We start from the raw sequence: 19913 nt of genomic DNA on the forward strand, positions 1-19913 counted from the left end.
TCCGGAGGGAGGCCAAGAACCCCGTGTCTTTTCTTTCAATGACAAGGTTTCAGTAGGACACAGCTACTTTATAAAGCTGCTGTGATGACTCTGTGAGGTCACAAATGTTAAGCACGGAATGCAGTATCTAACCCAGAGCAGAACGCTCAACAAACATGAGTTTCTCTTCTCCGCGTTCCCTTACTTAAACATACAATTTTAAAACACCCATAAAATCCTACCTGCTTAAAGAGTCTTCTTCAGAACTCTCATCCTCTATTAAAGAAAAAAGTAAGACACGTTTTAAATCAACAAAAGAAAAATACAGACTATTAAAACCTCAAGACTGATGCTCTGCTTAAAAGTATTCCTTTCGGACCATACCTGGAGATCACACTAGAGGGAATAGTGATTGTACTATACTAGCAGGCCACTAATGCCTAAGAACCACTCCTCTCCTTTACAGTCATCAAATGCAAAACAAAAAAAGAAGAAAGAACTGCTGTTGACAATGACCATAATCCTAACCAAACTCTTGGAGACTGACAGAAAACGGCATCATACCATTAATAGAATCAGCACTATAAGCTGACAATAGCACACTGAAACAGCACAGTGTTTCTGGCCCCATCGCCTGGAGCACTGAACACAGAATGCAAGTGTCTTGCTGGGACACGACACAACGTCTCTGGCTCTTCAGTTCAGGATGAAAACGCCCTATCGCAGGGAAGCTTGGTCTACAGGCACTGAACTTCAGAGCGTGGTGAAACATAGGAAACAAAGTCTTCCTGGCCCTATTTCCAGATGCAAGAGAAATATGAAAGACGGAGTGAGTCTAAGTTTAGAAAGAATAATCTCTTGAAAGGGAGGTGGAGGAGGGCAAACGGGTAAAGGGCGGGGGTCAACTGGGTGGAAGTGCTAAATGTGGAAATCCAAATCATTAGGTTCCCAATAAGTAAGTGATTCTTGTCTCGTGTTTTTAGATTCCCAGATTGTGATGAGCCGTATCCTCAGCTGGTGGACCTGAATTTAGCTGGCAATCCTACTGAAGGAGCCTCAGGGGCAGATCAGAAGGGACTATGGCTTTTGGTGTTCCTGAGAGTTGAAAATTGATCCTGATCTTGGCTTTTCCTTTTTGCACGTGTGTGACTGTTCACCTCCTTGTCCAAATATGTGCTTTAGGAGAGAAGAGCTTTCATTTGCTCGGGATTGTCATGGGATTGATTTCAATCATCTGCCTCTCTGCCACGTTGTTTACTTTTTTAACTTTTTTGACTGATGTGATAAGATTCCGTTATCCTGAAAGATCCATTATGTTTTATGCCGTCTGCTACATGATGGTGTCATTAATCTTCTTTATTGGGTTTTTGCTTGAGGACCGAGTCACCTGCAATGCATCCAGCCCTGCACCCAGCCCTGCACAGTATAAGGCTTCCACAGTGACCCAAGGATCTGATAACAAAGCCTGGATTATGCTTTCTATGATACTCTTTTTATACTATGGTTGGCAGCATTTGGTGGGTGATTCTTACCATCACGTGGTTCTTGGCAGCTGTGCCAAAGTGGGGTAGTGAAGCTATTGAGAAGAAAGCCTTGCTGTTTCACGCCAGTACATGAGGCATCCCTGGAACGCTGACCATCATCCTTTTAGCGATGAATAACATGGAAGGTGACAGTATCAGTGGCTTGTGTTTTGTTGGCCTCTACGATGTTGATGCCTTGAGGTATTTTGTTCTTGCACCCTTCTGCCTATATGTGGTAGTTGGGGTTTCACTCCTTGTGGTCGGCATTATATCCCAAAACAGAGTGCGAGTTGAGATTCCATTAGAAAAGGAGAACCAGGATAAACCGGTGAAGTTTGTAATCCGGATTGATATTTTCAGCACTCTGTGTCTCATACCACTCTTGGTTGTAATTGGATGCTACTTTTAAGAGCAAGCTTACTGTGGCATCTGAGAAACAACGTGGATACCAGAACGCTGCAGAGAATATCACGTTCCATGTCCATATCTGGTAAGGGAAACCTTGTTCTAAATTTCAGAATGTTTAGCAGTGAAAAGAGCTAATCTTAGCTGTTTTTTTTTTTTTTTAACTCTTCATGAAAAACTTGAACATTAAAAATTTGAAGTCAAAGAATGTCATACACACGTTTCTGTTAATATCTTCCTTTTAAAGGTCACTTTCGTGAGTCCAAGCCATGGGCTTTTAAGCACTTTACTTCTGTTCTCACAAAGTAGTTGCTTGTTGATTACTTAGAAGTCTGCAGGTCTGAGGGGAAGATGTTGATTAAAAGACAAGTGTCTGTGGAAATTTTACTTGATACTTAGAACGGGAGTTTTAACAGTTTTGAAAAAAAAATTAGAGTGCATTTGTACAAACAGTTTCATCTTTTACTTGGTCTTAGTTTTTCTTTTCTGCATACTGAATATTTTGTGATTTACCTTTTAATTTAAAGAGATCGGATAATCATAGAATTTTAGATCTAGAGAGGACCTTCGGTTCAGTTCAGTTCAGTCGTGTCCGATTCCTTGCAACCCCATGAATCGCACCGAGCACGTCAGGCCTCCCTGTCCATCACCAGCTCCCGGAGTTCACTCAAACTCATGTCCATTACGTCGGTGATGCCATCCAGCCATCTCATCCTCTGTCGTCCCCTTCTCCTGCCCCCAATCCCTCCCAGAGAGGACCTTAGAGATGGTTTAGTCAACTTCCCTCTATAATTTAGAGTTCTTAAACATCCATCTCATTTGAGGCGTAGAAATGTTAAGTGACTTGCGCACTTTATTAAAGTACTTATGCATTATAGATAACTTCCGTTCACTTGTCTCTTTCCCCTAACAGACAGTGAACTCTTTAAACGCAAGAACACCTTTTTCATATTTTTTTCAAAGCATGTTCTATAGGTTAGTAGATGATGGCATTAAGAATGGGAATGTGTAGATTGAGAAGAAAAGACATTTTTAAGAAATGTTCCAGTTTTACTAGAAACAAGGAGTGTGTGATTAGCATATAGTCAATTCTTGTAAATACTTGATGACTGAAAATGCCATTTCCTTTTTTATTTTCTGGCATAAATAATTCTACACAAAATTACATTTTTATTATAATATTTTTATACAAATAATATTATAAATATTAGCTACTGGTTTTTAAAAAACCAACCTATAATTGAGAGACCAGAAAAAATGAATAATTGAAATTTTATTTCATTTCTTGATAGAACTGCTTATTAAAACCACTTAATATAAGTTTTCAGGCCTGAAGCTAAGTAATCAAATTTTGCCTCTGATGAGAGAGAAAGAGATGACTGAATTACAGCATATGCTTCTCCATGTAAGGTTTCTAGGATTCCAAATAGATATTATCTTAGGACTATAAAAGAAATAATGTGTGGCTCTGAAATAATGATCTCAAAAATACCAGACCTCAAACATGTCAATTAGCATATTAGAGTAGTTGGGACGCCACTATTTTCAGGACATTCCTAAGAATCTTGTAGCATCTTTGAAACCAGTCTGAGCTATACAAACATCTGTGTGTGTATTCATTTCTTTACAGTCATAAGTTCTGTAAGTGTTTTTTATTTCCAACTTACAGAAATAATGTTGGATTTCCAACATCCTAAAAAGAATAAAAAATGGTATAATAACTATAACATAGTTATTAAGCTATAAAGTCTGGGTCAGGAATCCTGGCTTCATATCTGACTCTTATTATTTCCTAGTTTTATAGCTTTAGATCAACTTCACCTCTTTCCACTTCAATTCCTCATCTGTAGAATGAGTAATGGAATCTCATAGTCATAAAAGAGTAATCGTGTTAGATAGAAATAGTAGTAGAATCTGTCTCCTAGGACCGTCTTTAGGCATGTACATGCAGTTAGAAGTGTGCCTTCTGTATAGTAAGTGCTCGAATGTTAGTTCTCAGACTCATTTTTTCATTTATTGTTGCTGCTGTTACTGTTATTTACACACACACATACATGTACTTTTTTTTTTTTGGTAATTATTTTTTATTGGAGGCAAATTATTTTACAATATTATATTGGTTGGTTTTGCCATACATTGACATGAATTCGCCCCGGGTGTACATAAGTTCCCCCTCCTGAACCCCCCTCCCACCTCCCTCCTCCCTTTATCCTCCCTCTGGGTCATCCCCGCATGCCAGCCCCGAGCATCCTATAACATGCATCGACCCTGAACTAGTGATTCGTTTCACATATGACAACATACGTGTTTCAATGCCATTCTCCCAAATCATCCCACCCTCACCCTCTCCCACAGAATTTAGAAAGATGCAAATATACTTTGTTTTAAACCATTCAGCACCAAACTTTAAAATGCCATGTTTAAGTTATTGAGAATATACATGGCACTATGTGTACCACTAACTTGTTCATTTTAACTGCAGTAGAGAGATTTAATGTACAAATATACTTTAATTCATTGACTCATTATTTTTCTGATGGACATAGAGTTTCCAAATATTTCACTATTGTGATACCTATCTTCCTTGTACATGACCAAGGATGTTCAATGGGGTGGATACCCAAAAGTGTAGTCGTGGCACTTTAAAATACAGGCATCTGCAACTCAAGTGGTTATTTCAATTCACACTCGCAGTATAGAGTTGGAATTCCCCATTTCGCCCCATCTTGGTGTTCTCAGGCTTTTAGGTTTCTCTCAACCTCTGAAACAATACCTCAAGCCTGTCTTGATTTTGATGTTTATTTCCCTTAAGCCTCAGTGTTTTCATATGTTTCTTGGCTGTTTGGGGTTTCTCTTCTGTGATTTGCCAATTTGTTGCCTTTTGTCCACTGCTCTGTCAGGTTATTTGCCTTTGGTTGTTATTCTTGTTTTAATTCTTTGTCAGTTACTTGCCTCGCAGATATCTTATCCTGCTCTGTAGCTTGTCTTTTCACTTTGTGTTTTCTTTGCCTTTTGTGTTTCAAGAAATCCCTCCCTACCTCTGAAAAGAATAAAAACTGTCTGCCACGTTTTTCCAGCAGTTTTTTAAATTTGATTTTTTAATTCATGGCTCTAATCTCTTGAAACTCATTTTTATCTGTTATAAGGAACAATTTTAGTTTTTCATACGAATGGTGCTTTCTGCACCATGTATCAAATAGCCCATCTGAATAGTAATGCATTGCTGTAATATACAAGTTCCATTTTCAGGCTCTCTTATTTACTGCTCTGTTTGAACAACCTTGTTTCAATCCCACATTTCCTCTACCTTATGCTTCTTCAAGATCATTTCAACTGTTCTGGCACTCTTCTGTTTGAATTTTAGAATAATTTCTTCTTGAGAAACAGTTTGTATTTTGTTGAAATGGTTTTAGGTTTTAAATGAATCCAGGGAAAATCTCTGTCTTTGTGATACTGAGTTTTAGTATCTTTTTGTTTCTTTATGTATGTATTCATTAATTTGTTCCTAGGTACCTTACAGTTTTTGTTTCAATCGTGACTGAGACCTTTCCTCTGTTACATTTTTCAGTTGGATATTGCTGGTCTACAAGAATGCCACTGAGTTTTATATATTGACCCTATACTGAGCGTCCCTGCTGAACTCTTCTGTTAGCTCTAATTGTGTGTAAATTCTCTTATGTATTCTTTGTAGAAATCCTGTTGCTGCAGGCGAGGCCAAGTTCATATCTCACATTCCAGTTCTTATGTTTTAGGTCAGAGTGTTGTGTCTATACTCATGAGAGATATAGACTGTGATATTAATAGTTTTTCTTTTCTTGCCATGTATTTTTCCTTTTTGGTGTCAAGGATGTTACAGCTTCATAAAGTGAGGTCTTTTCCTCCTATTGTTTGAAACAGTTTTTTACAATGAATAAGGACTGTCTGCTCTTTTCACTTTCACACATTGGAGAAGGAAATGGCAGCCCACTCCAGTGTTCTTGCCTGGAGAATCCCAGGGACAGGGGAGCCTGGTGGGCTTCCGTCTATGGGGTCACACAGAGTCGCACACGACTGAAGTGACCTAGAAGCAGCAGCAGCAGCAGCTCTTTGAAAGAGCCAGTATATTATCCTGTAAAAATCCTCTGTCATGGCATCTTTGAAGTAAAGACATAGAAATTTCATCTTTCCAAACTGAAATTCTGCAATTCTCCATTCCTCCCTGTCTCCTGGACTTTGGCAACCATTGTTCTACTTTATTTCTCTATGAATTTGACTGCTCTGGGTACCTCATATTAATGAAACTCAAACACTAGAATTTTAATATGAGTTTTCATTCAGGATTTTACTTCAGAGGAATTTTATACAGACTTGTAAACTGAGCACTAGAGCTATTGAATTCCTATTTGAAGTAACAGCGTACATAATTGAATAAGATTTACTATTACTGAGCATGCCTAAAAGAATGCTTGTCACGTTTTGATGATGATTCCTAGTGAGAGGTTTTTAAAATGTATTAAGCAATGATGTTATCCTTGAGGTAGCCTCTTTAGGTATCTTGGAGAACGTAACATTTGAATATATGTTCCCGTGAATATCAGTGCAGTTTCTTTGTAGTCATTTCTCATTTTAATGAAACTTTCCAATATTTGAAAATGTTTCAGGTAGTTGATCACATTGTTTCTGTAAGGTATAGTTCAGGAGAGGCAGAAAAAGGAAAGACGACCTCAACAGAAGTAGTTTACCTTTTTTCAGGCAAGGAGGGGGCGACAGTCAGCCTAAAGACCAAGCTGAGCGCTGAGAGGGATCAGGGAGGCTCCATATTTATAGGGAGGTTTGTGGAAGCGATAAGGAAAACGTTAATCAGGCAGGATGGTTTGGGTATTCTTCAGTTGAGATGGCATTTGTAGTTGGGCAAGGGATGATAAGTCTTTTGGGCAGGTGTAGGGAGTGGAAAGTTTTTGGGCAGGGAGTGATAAGTCTTCAGGGCAGGTGTAGGGGGTGGAAGGTTTCTGGACAGGGGGTGATAAGTCCCAGAGTGATGCAACCAGCCTGGAGCCATCAGGGTGGGACCTAAAGTTCTGTTTTGTTTTCGCTGTAGTTAGGTGATTCAGCAGGGGCCTTTGAGACTGTTGTTTTCCTTTCTAGGCCCAAAAGACTCCTTCCATTTCAAAATACCCAGTTGGGTTTAAAGTTAACTGCATGTATTTAAGTCCCCGATTTGAAGAAAAGTGGGCTTGTATAAAGTATTTTAAAATATTTAAATGAATGTCCTTGCTGAAAACAGGAATTCACAGCTTGGATTTTAAAATAATTGACACCAACTGTTTTTTGCAAGAACACTTTTAAACAATGTCTGTTAAATAATTCTAGAGAAAGTAATATTTAATGCCTGAAAAGAGTAGGTCGTGAAATATAGCTTGAGTTTTCAGAATAATGTATATTTTACAGTTTAAAATCAGTAAAGTTTATTCCTAGAATATGTTTCACCTTATGTGTTATTTGAGTAACAGTAATTTTCCAGGTACTTAGGCTTTTTTTTTTTGTTTGTTTCTTTTAAAGTAGTTCCTTCTCTTTATTTAGGGGCTTCTAAGAGGCTCCAATGGAGAAGGGAATGGCAACCCACTCCAGTACTCTTGCCTGGAAAATCCCATGGACAGAGGAGCCTGGTAAAGCTGCAGTCCATGGGGTCGCGAAGAGTCGGACACGACTGAGCGATTTCACTTTCACTTTTCACTTTCATGCATGGGAGAAGGAAATGGCAACCCACTCCAGTGTTCTTGCCTGGAGAATCCCAGGGACGGTGGAGCCTGGTGGGCTGCTGTCTATGGGGTCGCACAGAGTCGGACACGACTGAAGCGACTTAGCAGCAGCAGCAAGAGGCTCAAAGCATTTTATGAAAGAGTTACACATTTCAAAATTTGTTGATAGTTCTAGAAAGCCATGCACATGTACATATTTATTAAAAACATGGGGTTTAAAGTCCTGTCTGTAACACTTTGAGTCTCAGTTTCCTCATGTGAAATACAGGGAATAATATGTTAAATACAGTAATATCTACCTCATAGGTGGCTGTGAAGATTAAATGAGAAAATAAAGTGAAGCCTCTTACTAGAATGCCATGCGCAAAGAAAAATTTCATTATTCTGTTGTTGCAAGTACATAATTGCTGAGGTTTAAAAAAGAATTGTTCTTGTATTCTGTATTAGCATCATCATTTTGTCTTTTCAACATTGATTTTTCAAAGAACATGTTTCCTTTCCTAAAGTTTCCCCCTTCGTTTTTCTCTTTCATCCATCTAATCCAAAGATCTATGTCCCACGGAATTTTGATACTAGAACCTGTGTTTCAATAATAGAAATGTGTTACTGGGATAGAAGCAGCTTAGATAAGACTGTCAAGTTCACATTAGAGCCATTTGTAGAATTAAAAAAAAAAGTTTGTGTAGAAAACAAACAAAAAACCCATTATTCCTATTTGCACCCACAGAAGGCAGCCCATCTGTTGTTTATCTAATCTTGATTCAGAAACATACAAAAATAGAATAACAACATCATATCTAACTTATGATTTTAGCTTCATTTTCTGAGAAGAGTGTTTACCCTTTACCAGACGTAACCAAAAGGAATCAACATTGTTTATGAAAGGATCATAAGTAAACGGGTATGTTTTGCTTTTCCAACATTAATGACAGCAAATAATTCTCTATAAATATATAGTATGTACTACTAATCTTTTCTTCTTTCCTGCTACTAATCTTTATATGCAGAGTACATCATGAGGAATGCTGGGCTGGATGAAGCACAAGCTGGAATCAAGATTACTGGGAGAAATATCAATAACCTCAGATATGCAGATGACACCACCGTTATGGTAGGAAGTGAAGAGGAACTCAAAAGCCTCTTGATGAAAGTGAAAGAGGAGAGTGAAAAGGTTGGCTTGAAGCTCAACATTCAGAAACCAAAGATCATGGCATCTGGTCCCATCACTTCATGGGAAATAGATGGGGAAACAGTGTCAGACTTTATTTTTGGAGGCTCCAAAATCACTGCAGATGCTGATTGCAGCCATGAAATTAAAAGACGCTTACTCCTTGGAAGGAAAGTTATGACCAACCTAGATAGCATATTAAAAAGCAGAGACATTACTTTGCCAACAAAGGTCCGTCTAGTCAAGGCTATGGTTTTTCCCGTGGTCATGTATGGATGTAAGAGTTGGACTGTGAAGAAAGCTGATGACCGAAGAATTGATGCTTTTGAACTGTGGTGCTGGAGAAGACTCTTGAGAGTCCCATGGACTGCAAGGAGATCCAACCAGTCCATTGTAAAGGAGATCAATTCTGGGTGTTCATTGGAACGACTGATGCTAAAGCTGAAACTCCAATACTTGGGCCACCTCATGCAACGAGTTGACTCACTGGAAAAGACTCTGATGCTGGGAGGGATTGGGGGTGGGAGGACAGGGAGAACAGAGAATGAGATGGCTGGATGGCATCACCGAATCGATGGACAGTGAGTTTGAGTGAACTCCGGGAGTTGGTGATGGACAGGGAAGCCTGGCGTGCTGTGATTCATGGGGTCTCAAAGAGTCGGACAAGACTGAGCGACTGAACTGAACTGAACTGACTGAACTAATCTTTAAAGTGCTAAGTATCCTGCCTGTGACTTCCTAGCACCAAACTGATTTTTCCTCAAAATTGTTCAGTGCCTGGAATAGAGGGAAAGAGGGAGACTTACTGGAAATATATTCTAAGTCTCTTATAGGAAAACATTTTGAAATATTATATTTTAGAAGTGTAGAATATTAAATTTATTTTAAAAGTATTCATACTATTATGTACAGGTTGTATAATGCTATCAAGGGGCACTTCTAGATAAATACTTTAAAATATACAAGACATTTTGGCCGCTGTGAAATAGCCTAAATAGCTATTAGACTAAATAGCCTAAGCCATGAGTTCCATTTTAGGCTTAACTGCAGATGTATCTGGCGGCGGTGGTGGTGGTGTTCATTCGTTAAGTTGCGTCAGACCCTTTGTGACCCCGTGAACTGCAGCTCATCAGGCTTCCCTGTCCTTCACTATCTTCCGACATATACTATCTAGTGTACAAATGGTTTATACATATTTAGGAAAAAATTCAGTGTTCTTGCCACAGTCTACAACAGGGTACAGCAAGCTTTCTCTGTAAGGTCATATAGTAGATATTTTAGGCTTTGTCAGCCATGTGGTTTTTGTTGCAACAACTCAGTTCAGCTGGTGTAGTGCAAAAGCAGATATCAGTCAGTTCATTCGCTCAGTTCAGTTCAGTCGCTCAGTCCTGTCCGACTCTTTCCGACCCCATGAATCACAGCACGCCAGGCTTCCCTGTCCATCACCAACTCCCGGAGTTCACTCAAACTCATGTCCATCGTGTAGGTGATGCCATCCAACCATCTCATTCTCTATCGTCCCCTTGCCTCCTGCCCCCAATCCCTCCCAGCATCAGAGTCTTTTGAGTGAGTCAACTCTTCGCATGAAGTGGTCACAGTATTAGAGTTTAGGCTTTAGCACCAGTCCTTTCAATGAACACCCAGGACTGATCTACTTTAGGATGGACTGGTGGGATCTCCTTGCAATCCACGAGACTCTCAAGAGTCTTCTCCAACACTACAGTTCAAAAGCATCAATTCTCTGGTGATCAGCTTTCTTCACAGTCCAACTCTCACATCCATACATGACCACTGGAAAACCCATAGCCTTGACTAGATGGACCTTGGTTGGCACAGTAACGTCTCCGCTTTTTAATATGCCACCTTGGTTGGTCATAGCTTTCCTTCCAAGGAGTAAGCGTCTTTTAATTTCATGGCTGCAATCAGCATCTGCAGTACTTTTGGAGCCCCCCCAAATACAGTCTGACACTGTTTCCACTGTTTCTCCATCTATTTCCCATGAAGTGAAGGGACCAGATGCCTTAGTTTTCAGAATGTTGAGCTTCAAGCCAACTTTTTCACTCTCCTCTTTCACTTTCACCAGGAGGCTTTTTACTTCCTCTTCACTGTCTGCCATAAGGGTGGTGCCATCTGCATATCTGAGGTTATTGATATTTCTCACGGCAATCTTGATTACAGCTTGTGCTTCATCCAGCCCAGCGTTCCTCCAGATGTCCTCTGCATAGAAGTTAAATAAGCAAGGTGACAATATACAGCCTTGACACACTCTTTTTCCTATTTGGAATCTGTGTCTTGTTCCATGTCCAGTTCTAACTGTTGCTTCCTCACCTGCATACAGATTTCTCAAGAGGGAGGTCAGGTGATCTGGTATTCCTATCTCTTTCAGAATTTCCCACGGTTTATTGTGTTCCACACAGTCAAAGGCTTTGGCATAGTCAAGAAAGCAGAAATAGATGTTTTTCTGGAACTCTCTTGCTTTCTCCATGATCCAGCAGATGTTGGCAATTTGGTCTGGTTCCTCTGCCTTTTGTAAAACCAGCTTGAACATCTGCAAGTTCACGGTTCACGTATTGCTCAAGCCTGGATTGGAGAATTTTGAGCGTGACTTTACTAGTGTGTGAGATAACTGCAACTGTGTGGTAGTTTGAGCATTCTTTGGCATTACCTTTCTTTGGGATTGGAATGAAAACTGACCTTTTCCAATCCTGTGGCCACTACTGAGTTTTCCAAATTTCCTGGCATATTGAGTGTAGCACTTTCATAGCACCATCTTTCAGGATTTGAAAAAGCTCTACTGGAATTGATCACCTCCACTAGCTTTGTTTGTAGTGATGCTTTCTAAGGCCCACTTGACTTCACATTTCAAGATGTCTGGCTCTAGGTGAATGATCACACCATCGTGGTTATCTGGGTCGTGAAGATCTTTTTTGTACAGTTCTTCTGTGTATTCTTGCCACCTCTTCTTAATATCTTCAGCTTCTGTTAGGTCCATACCATTTCTGTCCTTTATCGAGCCCATCTTGGCATGAAATATTCCCTTGGTATCTCTAATTTTCTTGAAGAGATCTCTTGTCTTTCCTATTCTGTTGTTTTCCTCTATTTCTTTGCATTCATTGCAGAGGAAGGCTTTCTGAGCTCTCCTTGCTATTCTTTGGAACTCTGCATTCAGATGCTTATATCTTTCCTTTTCTCCTTTACTTTTTGCTTCTCTTCTTTTCACAGCTAGTTGTAAGCTATTTGCATTTCTTTTCCATGGGGATGGTCTTGATCCCTGTCTCCTGTACAATGTCATGAACCTCCGTCTGGCACTCTATCTATCAGATCTAGTCCCTTCAATCTATTTCTCACTTCCACTGTATAATCGTAAGGGATTTGATTTAGGTCATATCTGAATGGTCTAGTGGTTTTCCCTACTTTCTTCAATTTAAGTCTGAATTTGGCTATTAGGACTTCATGATCAGAGCCACAGTCAGCTCCTGGTCTTGTTTTTGCTAAGTGTATAGAGCTTCTCCATCTTTGGCTGCAAAGAATATAATCAGTCTGACTTCGGTGTTGACCATCTGGTGATGTCCATGTGTAGCATCTTCTCTTGTGTTGTTGAAAGAGGGTGTGTGCTACGACCAGTGCATTCTCTTGGCAAAGCTCTATTACCCTTTGCCCTGCTTCATTCTGTGCTCAAAGGCCAAATTTGCCTGTTACTCCAGGTGTTTCTTGACTTCCTACTTTTGCATTCCAGTCCCCTATAATCCAAAGGACATCTTTTTGGGGTGTTAGTTCTAAAAGGTCTTGTAGGTCATCAGAGAACCGTTCAACTTCGGCTTCTTCACCGTTACTGGTTGGGGCATAGCTTTGGATTACTGTAATACTGAATGGTTTGCCTAGGAAACGAACAGAGATCATTCTGTCGTTTTTGAGATTGCATCCAGGTACTGCATTTCGGTGCCTGGCATGCTGTGATTCATGGGGTCGCGGAGAGTCGGACACGACTGAGCGACTGAACTGAACTGAACTGAACTGAACTGCATTTCGGACTCTTTTGTTGACCATGATGGCTACTCCATTTCTTCTAAGGCATTCCTGCCCACAGTAGTAGATACAATGGTCATCTGAGTTAAATTCACCCATTCCAGTCCATCTTAGTTCACTGATTCCTAGAATGTCTATGTTCACTCTTGCCATCTCCTGTTTGATTACTTCCAATTTGCCTTGATTCATGGACCTAACATTCCAGGTTCCTATGCAATATTTCTCTTTACAGCACTGGACCTTGCTTCTATCACCAGTCACCTCCACAACTGGTTATTGTTTTTCCTTTGGCTCCATCCCCTCATTCTTTCTGGAGTTACTTCTCCACTGATCTCCAGTAGCATACTGGGCACCTACCGACCTGGGGAGTTCCTCATTCAGTATCCTATCATTTTGCCTTCTCATACTGTTCATGGGGTTCTCAAGGCAAGTATACTGAAGTAGTTTGCCATTCCCTTCTCCCATGGACCACATTCTGTCAGACCTCTCCACCATGACCCGCCCGTCTTGGGTGGCCCCACACAGCATGGCTAAGTTTCATTGTGTTAGACAAGGCTGTGGTCCATGTGATCAGTCAGGTCCAATTTTTTGCAACCCCATGGACTGCAGCACCCCAGGCTTCCCTGTCCTTCACCAACTCCCGGAGCTTGCTCAAACTCATGTCCATCGCATTGGTGATGCCATCCAGCCATCTCATCCTCAGTCGTTCCCTTCTCCTCCCGCCTTCAATCTTTCCTGGCATCACGGTCTTTTCCAGTGAGTCTGTTCTTTGCTTCAGGTGACCGAAGTATTGGAGCTTCAGCTTCAGCATCAGTCCTTCCAGTTGAGTATTCAGGACTGATTTCCTTTAGGATTAACTGATTTGATCTCCTTGCAGTCCAAGGGACTCTCTAGAGTCTTCTCCAACACCACAGTTCAAAAGCATCAATTCCTAAGCTTTCTTTATAGTCCAACTTGCACACCCATACATGATTCTAGGAAAAACCATAGCTTTGAGCAGTGACCCCACAAGACAGTTGACCCAGACTTGCCTGTGAGTGTCCAGGAGTCTCTGGTGGAGGGGTGAGTCAGCAGCGGCCTGCTGCAGGATGTGGAGGCACTGAGTGTGCCAGTGCATGTACGAGACTTTTTGAAGTAGGTCGACATTATTTTCATTACCTCCTCCATGGTTTGGTCTCAGGTGAAACAACAGGGAGGGAACACAGCCCCACCCATCAACAGAAAATTGGGTTAAAGATTTACTGAGTATGGCCGCACCAATAGGAACAAGACCGTTTCCCCCACAGTCAGTCTCTCCCATCAGGAAGCTTTCATAAGCCTCTTATCCTTATCTGACAGAGGCTGAGCACAATGGAAACCACAATCACAGAAAAGCAGCCATAGACAATACATGAACAACTTGGAAGTGTTTCAGTATGACTTTGTTTGCAGGGACATAATTGGGGCAGATTTGCTCTGTAGGTTGTAGTCTGCCAGCTTCTGAACTATAGCAAGCATTAGTCTCTATCACCTTTGATAATTCTTTCATTACAGTGGTTGGTGACCTATGGCACTTTTCTGTCCCATGGAAACTGTCACTGTTTCATTCTCGTTACTGCTTTCGAGGATCATTTTACTCTATCAAATAATGGTATTAAAAATACTCAATAAAGTAAATTCTAGCGCATCACTATAGTAAAGATATGCCAATGAAACTTATTTCCAGTTGTCTCTGAAGTCACACCACACCAGTTCAAGGAAAAATTTGAGTAGTCTATGGGAATACTAAAATAGAAACAACATAATGTAATAGTCATAGAAGCTTCTAGTTACTAAGTATGTACTGTGCATCAGGTTCTGTCCTCAGTGAATGTATACACATCATCTCCTTTATTTCTCAAAATAACACAATAAGTTTATTCTGCTTTACAAATGAGGAACTGAATCTTATAATTAAATACAACTTATTGAGATTCTTACAGTAAGTGATAAAGCTAAGGTGTGAATTGTATTTACGATTCCAAAGACTACTAACCACCTACCTGATCATGTCGAATATGAAATCTTCCATTTTATTTCCTCTGCCTGCCTGACTGCTCAGTCGCTTCAGCTGTGTCTGACTATTTGTGACGCTATGGACCGCAGCCCGCCAGGCTCCTGTATCCATGGGAGTCTTCAGGTAAGAATGCTGGATTGGGTTGGGGATCTTCCCAAACCAGGGATTGAACCTGGGTCTCTTGCATCTTCTGCATTGCAGGCAGATTCTTTACTGCTGAGCCACTGGGGAAACCCCTCTGCTGCTGCTAAGTCACTTCAGTCGTGTCCGGCTCTATGCGACCCCACAGATGGCAGCCCAGCAGGCTCCCCCGTCCCTGGGATTCTCCAGGCAAGAACACTGGAGTGGGTTGCCATTTCCTTCTCCAATGCGTGAAAGTGAAAGTGAAGTCGCTCAGTCGTGTCCGACTCCTAGTGATTCCATGAACTGCAGCCTACCAGGCTCCTCCGTCCATGGGATTTTCCAGGTAAAAGTACTGGAGTGGGTTGCCATTTCCTTCTCCAGAAACCCCTCTCAGTTCAGTTCAGTTCAGTTCAGTCGCTCAGTCGTGTCCGACTCTCCGTGACCCCATGAATCACAGCACACCAGACCTCCCTGTCCATCACCAACTCCTGGAGTTCACTCAAACTCATGTCCACAGAGTCGGTGATGCCATCCAGCCATCTCATTCTCTGTCGTCCCCTTCTCCTCCCATCCCCAACCTTTCCCAGCATCAGAGTCTTTTCCAATGAGTCAACTCGTTGCATGAGGTGGCCAAAGTATTGTGAATCACAAATATTTTATCAGTGATTTTAGGTAATTTGGCTTCCCAGGTGGCACTAGTGGTAAAGAATCCACCTGCAGTGCAGGAGATGCAAGAGATATGGGTTCAGTCCCTGGGTCGGGAAGATTCCCTGGAGGAGGAAATGGCAACTCACTCCAGGATTCTTTCCTGAAAAATTCCATGGACAGAGGTGCCTGACAGGCTACAGTCTATGGGGTGGCAAAGAGTTTGACGTGACTGCACGCACTGTAACTGGTTAAGGTCACTGAGTTCATTTATATTGTTCAGGCTGTTAAAGAGCTAAGCAGTTTGTCTTAAAGTAAAGCATTAGGAAAATAAATATGCTCAGGTTTCTTCCGACAGTATGACTTCCGACAGTATGACTTCCGACAGTATGACTTCCGACAATAACGTCTGAGTAGGAGCGTCAGCAAAGTCCGAACCAGTTAAATCTGGAAAGAACTCACTATTTGAGATATCACAGGTCTTGCATGATTGAGGGGAGATCTCCAAAGAGTCCCCCACTTCAAAAATTATTATGAATTGGGACCAGCCCAATAAGGAGCTAGGGCTCATCAAGCAGGGGCTATTAGGTGGATGAGATGGGAAAGGTCACACAAGTGTGGTTGCTATTTATTTGAGAAAGGTGAGCCTTGGGCCAGTTGGTAAGTTGAGACAGGGAGCCAGGAACTCCCTCGCTAGCCTAAATCACCAGGCCCATAGGCTGACGTGATTGCAGGTTAGCTGTGCCTCCTATCAATCAGCTAGAACAATACTTTCTCCAGGATTCCCACTAACTGATTCACCAAAGAGCTCAAAATATAAAGCCACCAAACAGATGAGAAAACAAGCCACTATGACCGAGTCACAGCATCAAACTTAGAATCGCAGATACTGAAATTGTCAAATACTGAATGATAGAATAGGTAAGTATGTAATGTTTATAGAAATAGGAAATATAGTCACAGGTTACCAATCTACAAGGAATTACTTGAAATAATAGGTTAAAAAAATCTACAAACATAATTTTTCAAATTGAAACTCATTCGATAGAATTCCTGAAATATTTAATACGAAACAGCAATTCAGGCTGCTGTTTGAAGAGAAATTTCATGAACTGGTAGAAAGTGAAAATAAAACTATCCAGAATGCCATAAGAGAGACAAGGAAAATGTGAAAGTGATGTCAAGAGAAATGGAGGGCAGAATGAAAAGGTCGAATAGGAGTATACTGGGTTGGCCGAAAGACGGTATGGCTTTTCTGCACCTGAATGAACTCTGTGGCCAACCCAATAATTAGATTCCCAGGAGGGAGGCAATTGAGAGAATCTCAATATTTCAAGAGAGAATGACTTCAAGTTTTCCACAACTGCTAAACACGTGAATTCACAGACCAAGGAGGTACTGTATACCACTAGCAGGAGAAGTACAAAGAAATACACACTTCAATGAAACTGCAGAACTCCAAAGACAGGAGTCATGAAAAACAGTCTCAGAAAAGGGGACAGATCTAAAAGAGACCAACGGTTAGAATGACAGCAGAGTCCTTAACAATACCAAAAGCCAGAAAACGATATATTTTAAATGTTGAGAGAAAAAAAACTTTTAACCAGAATTCTGTACCATGTAAAACTCTTGTGGGGATGCACAGCCAGATCCCCTTCACAGAAGGACGAGCCTCTCAGCTGCAGGGAGCAGGGTCAGTAGACACCCTTCAGGTGGAGAGCTGCCTTATCTGAGGTGGATAATTAGGACTTGACTACACAGGAAAATGTCACCCACGTACCAAACTGACCACTCATTCTCAAATTCCACTCATCCATTTCCTTTTCTATATCCTCTCATCTAACTGCCAATTGCTTATTCTTTGAAGTCGATATACATACCTGTCTATTTTATTTTACATAGCACTGAGATCAGTAACTATCCATCAAGCAATCTGGACTAGAGTGAGTACTGAGAAGCAGATATGTGTGCATATGTGTCATCTTACAGCCAAGATAACATGAGATGATGAGAAAACCACGCCAAAATATAGTGCTAATGTGTACACTTAAACACTGACTGACGCAGACAGAAATATCCATGAGATGGCATGCCCAAATTATTTCTAAAGTTGCTTGACAAATTGATTTGTTTCCTCCCTCGTGGCTCAGTGATAAAAAATCTGAATGCCTGCCAATGCAGAAGACGTGGGTTCGATCCCGGGTTGGGAAGATTCTCTGGAGAAGGACATGGCAACCCACACCAGTATTCTTGCCTGGGAAATCCCACAGATAGGAGCCTGGCAGGCTATAGTTTTTGGGGTCGCAAAGACCCCACACGACTTAGCAACTAAAGAACAACAGAGGGCTAGATACTGTCAAGGGATATACAGATATTTGTCAGCAAGTTCACATTCTCCAGAAACGGCAAACTTAGCTGAGGGAAAAACAAACTGTACTGAAAATAGGTCAGACTCAAAGAATGTTTAAAAAGCAATTAATTAGCTGCCATGGTATGGGAATTAAGCAGGGCTTCAAGGATGAGTGTGATTTTAATTAAGCAGAGAGATAAGAAAGGCTATCACAGGAGGTCATACACGATCCCCTAGTTTCCATGACACTAAACTTTCATAGAGACCCTCATGTATTTATAAGCATTTTCTCTGAATCACATGCTAGGCTATTCTTACTGGATTGTTTTCATTACTGTATCTTGTTCTTCTCCTAGCAGGGGACGACAGAGGGTGAGATGGTTGGATGGCATCCCTGACTCGATGGACATGAGTTTGAGCAAGCTCCGGGAGTTGGTGATGGACAGGGAGGCCTGGCATACTGTGGTCCATGGGGGTCACAAAGAGCTGGATATGATGGAACAACTGAACTGATGATGACTGATGATCTTGTTCTTGGTATGTCATTTTTGATTCAGCTTCAAGGAATTCCATCCCGCAGCTTTTTAATTACCACTGCTGCTGCTGCTGCTGCTAAGTCACTTCAGTCGTGTCCGACTCTGTGTGACCCCATAGATGGAAGCCCACCAGGCTCCCCTGTCCCTGGGATTCTCCAGGCAAGAACACTGGAGTGGGCTGCCATTTCCTTCTCCAATGTGTGAAAGTGGAAAGTGAAAAGTGAAAGTGAAGTCGCTCAGTCATGTCCGACCCTTAGCGACCCCATGGACTGCAGCCTACCAGGCTCCTCCATCCATGGGATTTTCTAGGCAAGAGTACTACTTTACATTAAATATTATAAGTTTTCTTACCTAAACTGGAATTTCATTTAGATCACAGAAGCTAAAATTCTCCTACATTTAACTCCCTTCAGAAACTCTCTGCTCAATATGAACTCATAATTTGTACTACCATTTGCTCACCCTATTTATCTCCTGAGATATTTTCAGAGAAGCCAATCTGATAATTTGAAGTTCTATAACACTGATCATCTCTAACAAGCACAGTTTTAATTATTGCTAGCTTGAACTATTTTTAATTGGCTATCATGTGTATGTCCTACCTTTCCCATAAGGTTCTATTCTCCTGGAAAGCAGAAATTATACTTTAGCTTTCTTCTATATATCTCTAAACACACAGAATGCCACAGGCATAAGAGCTGTCGTATAACTGTTCATTCCTTATTGAAAAGGATGAGGCTAATAATGTCAAATATCAAATACTGCTGAAAATCAGTTCATGGAGCCATGCTCTGCTGTCACGTCAGTCATGTCCAATTCTTTGTGACCCCATGGCAGGCTCCTCTGTCCATGGGATTCTCCAGGCAAGAATGCGTTGCCATTTCGTCCTCCAGGGAATCTTCTCAACCCAGGGATCGAACTCATGTCTCTTACATCTCCTGCACTGGCAGATGGGTTCTTTACCACTCGTGCCAACTGTACCTAGCAGTTCATGGAGGCAGGTATTCTCAAAGATTCTCTGGTTTCCTCTTTCTCTATGAGTGTTTTAACTTAAGAGCTCTAGTTTTACTCTAGAAACTTCCCAACTGGGCTTCCTTACAACCTCCTCTCCTATGCTGTTGTCAAAGTGATCTTCCTAAAACCCAAATCTGATTTTATCACCCCAATGCTCAAAGTCTTTTAATAGTTTCTCATTGCTCTAGGGGAAAAAACCCCGAACTCCTCAGCATGTTTCATCTCCTTTGGTGGCCCTGGTACCTAAATGCCTTTTCGTCCTCCTGGCCTCTGCATGTGCTGTTTCCTTGTCTGAGATTTCCAACTGCCGCCTCTGTACCCTAGTCAGATCAGAGTACTACCTTGTTTGTGAACGAGACTTTCCACAGTGA

General features: G+C 41.2%; 1 pseudogene; it reads left to right on the top strand.

Annotated features, from left to right (window-relative positions):
• The first annotated feature begins 966 nt into the window (after positions 1–966).
• On the top strand, positions 967–19913 carry LOC148773785 (frizzled-3 pseudogene; annotated as a pseudogene).

The sequence above is a fragment of the Moschus berezovskii genome, chromosome 26 (genome assembly GCF_049115385.1).
Source record: "Moschus berezovskii isolate FMDL1 chromosome 26, NW_MosBer_1.0, whole genome shotgun sequence".
Lineage (NCBI taxonomy): Eukaryota > Metazoa > Chordata > Mammalia > Artiodactyla > Moschidae > Moschus > Moschus berezovskii.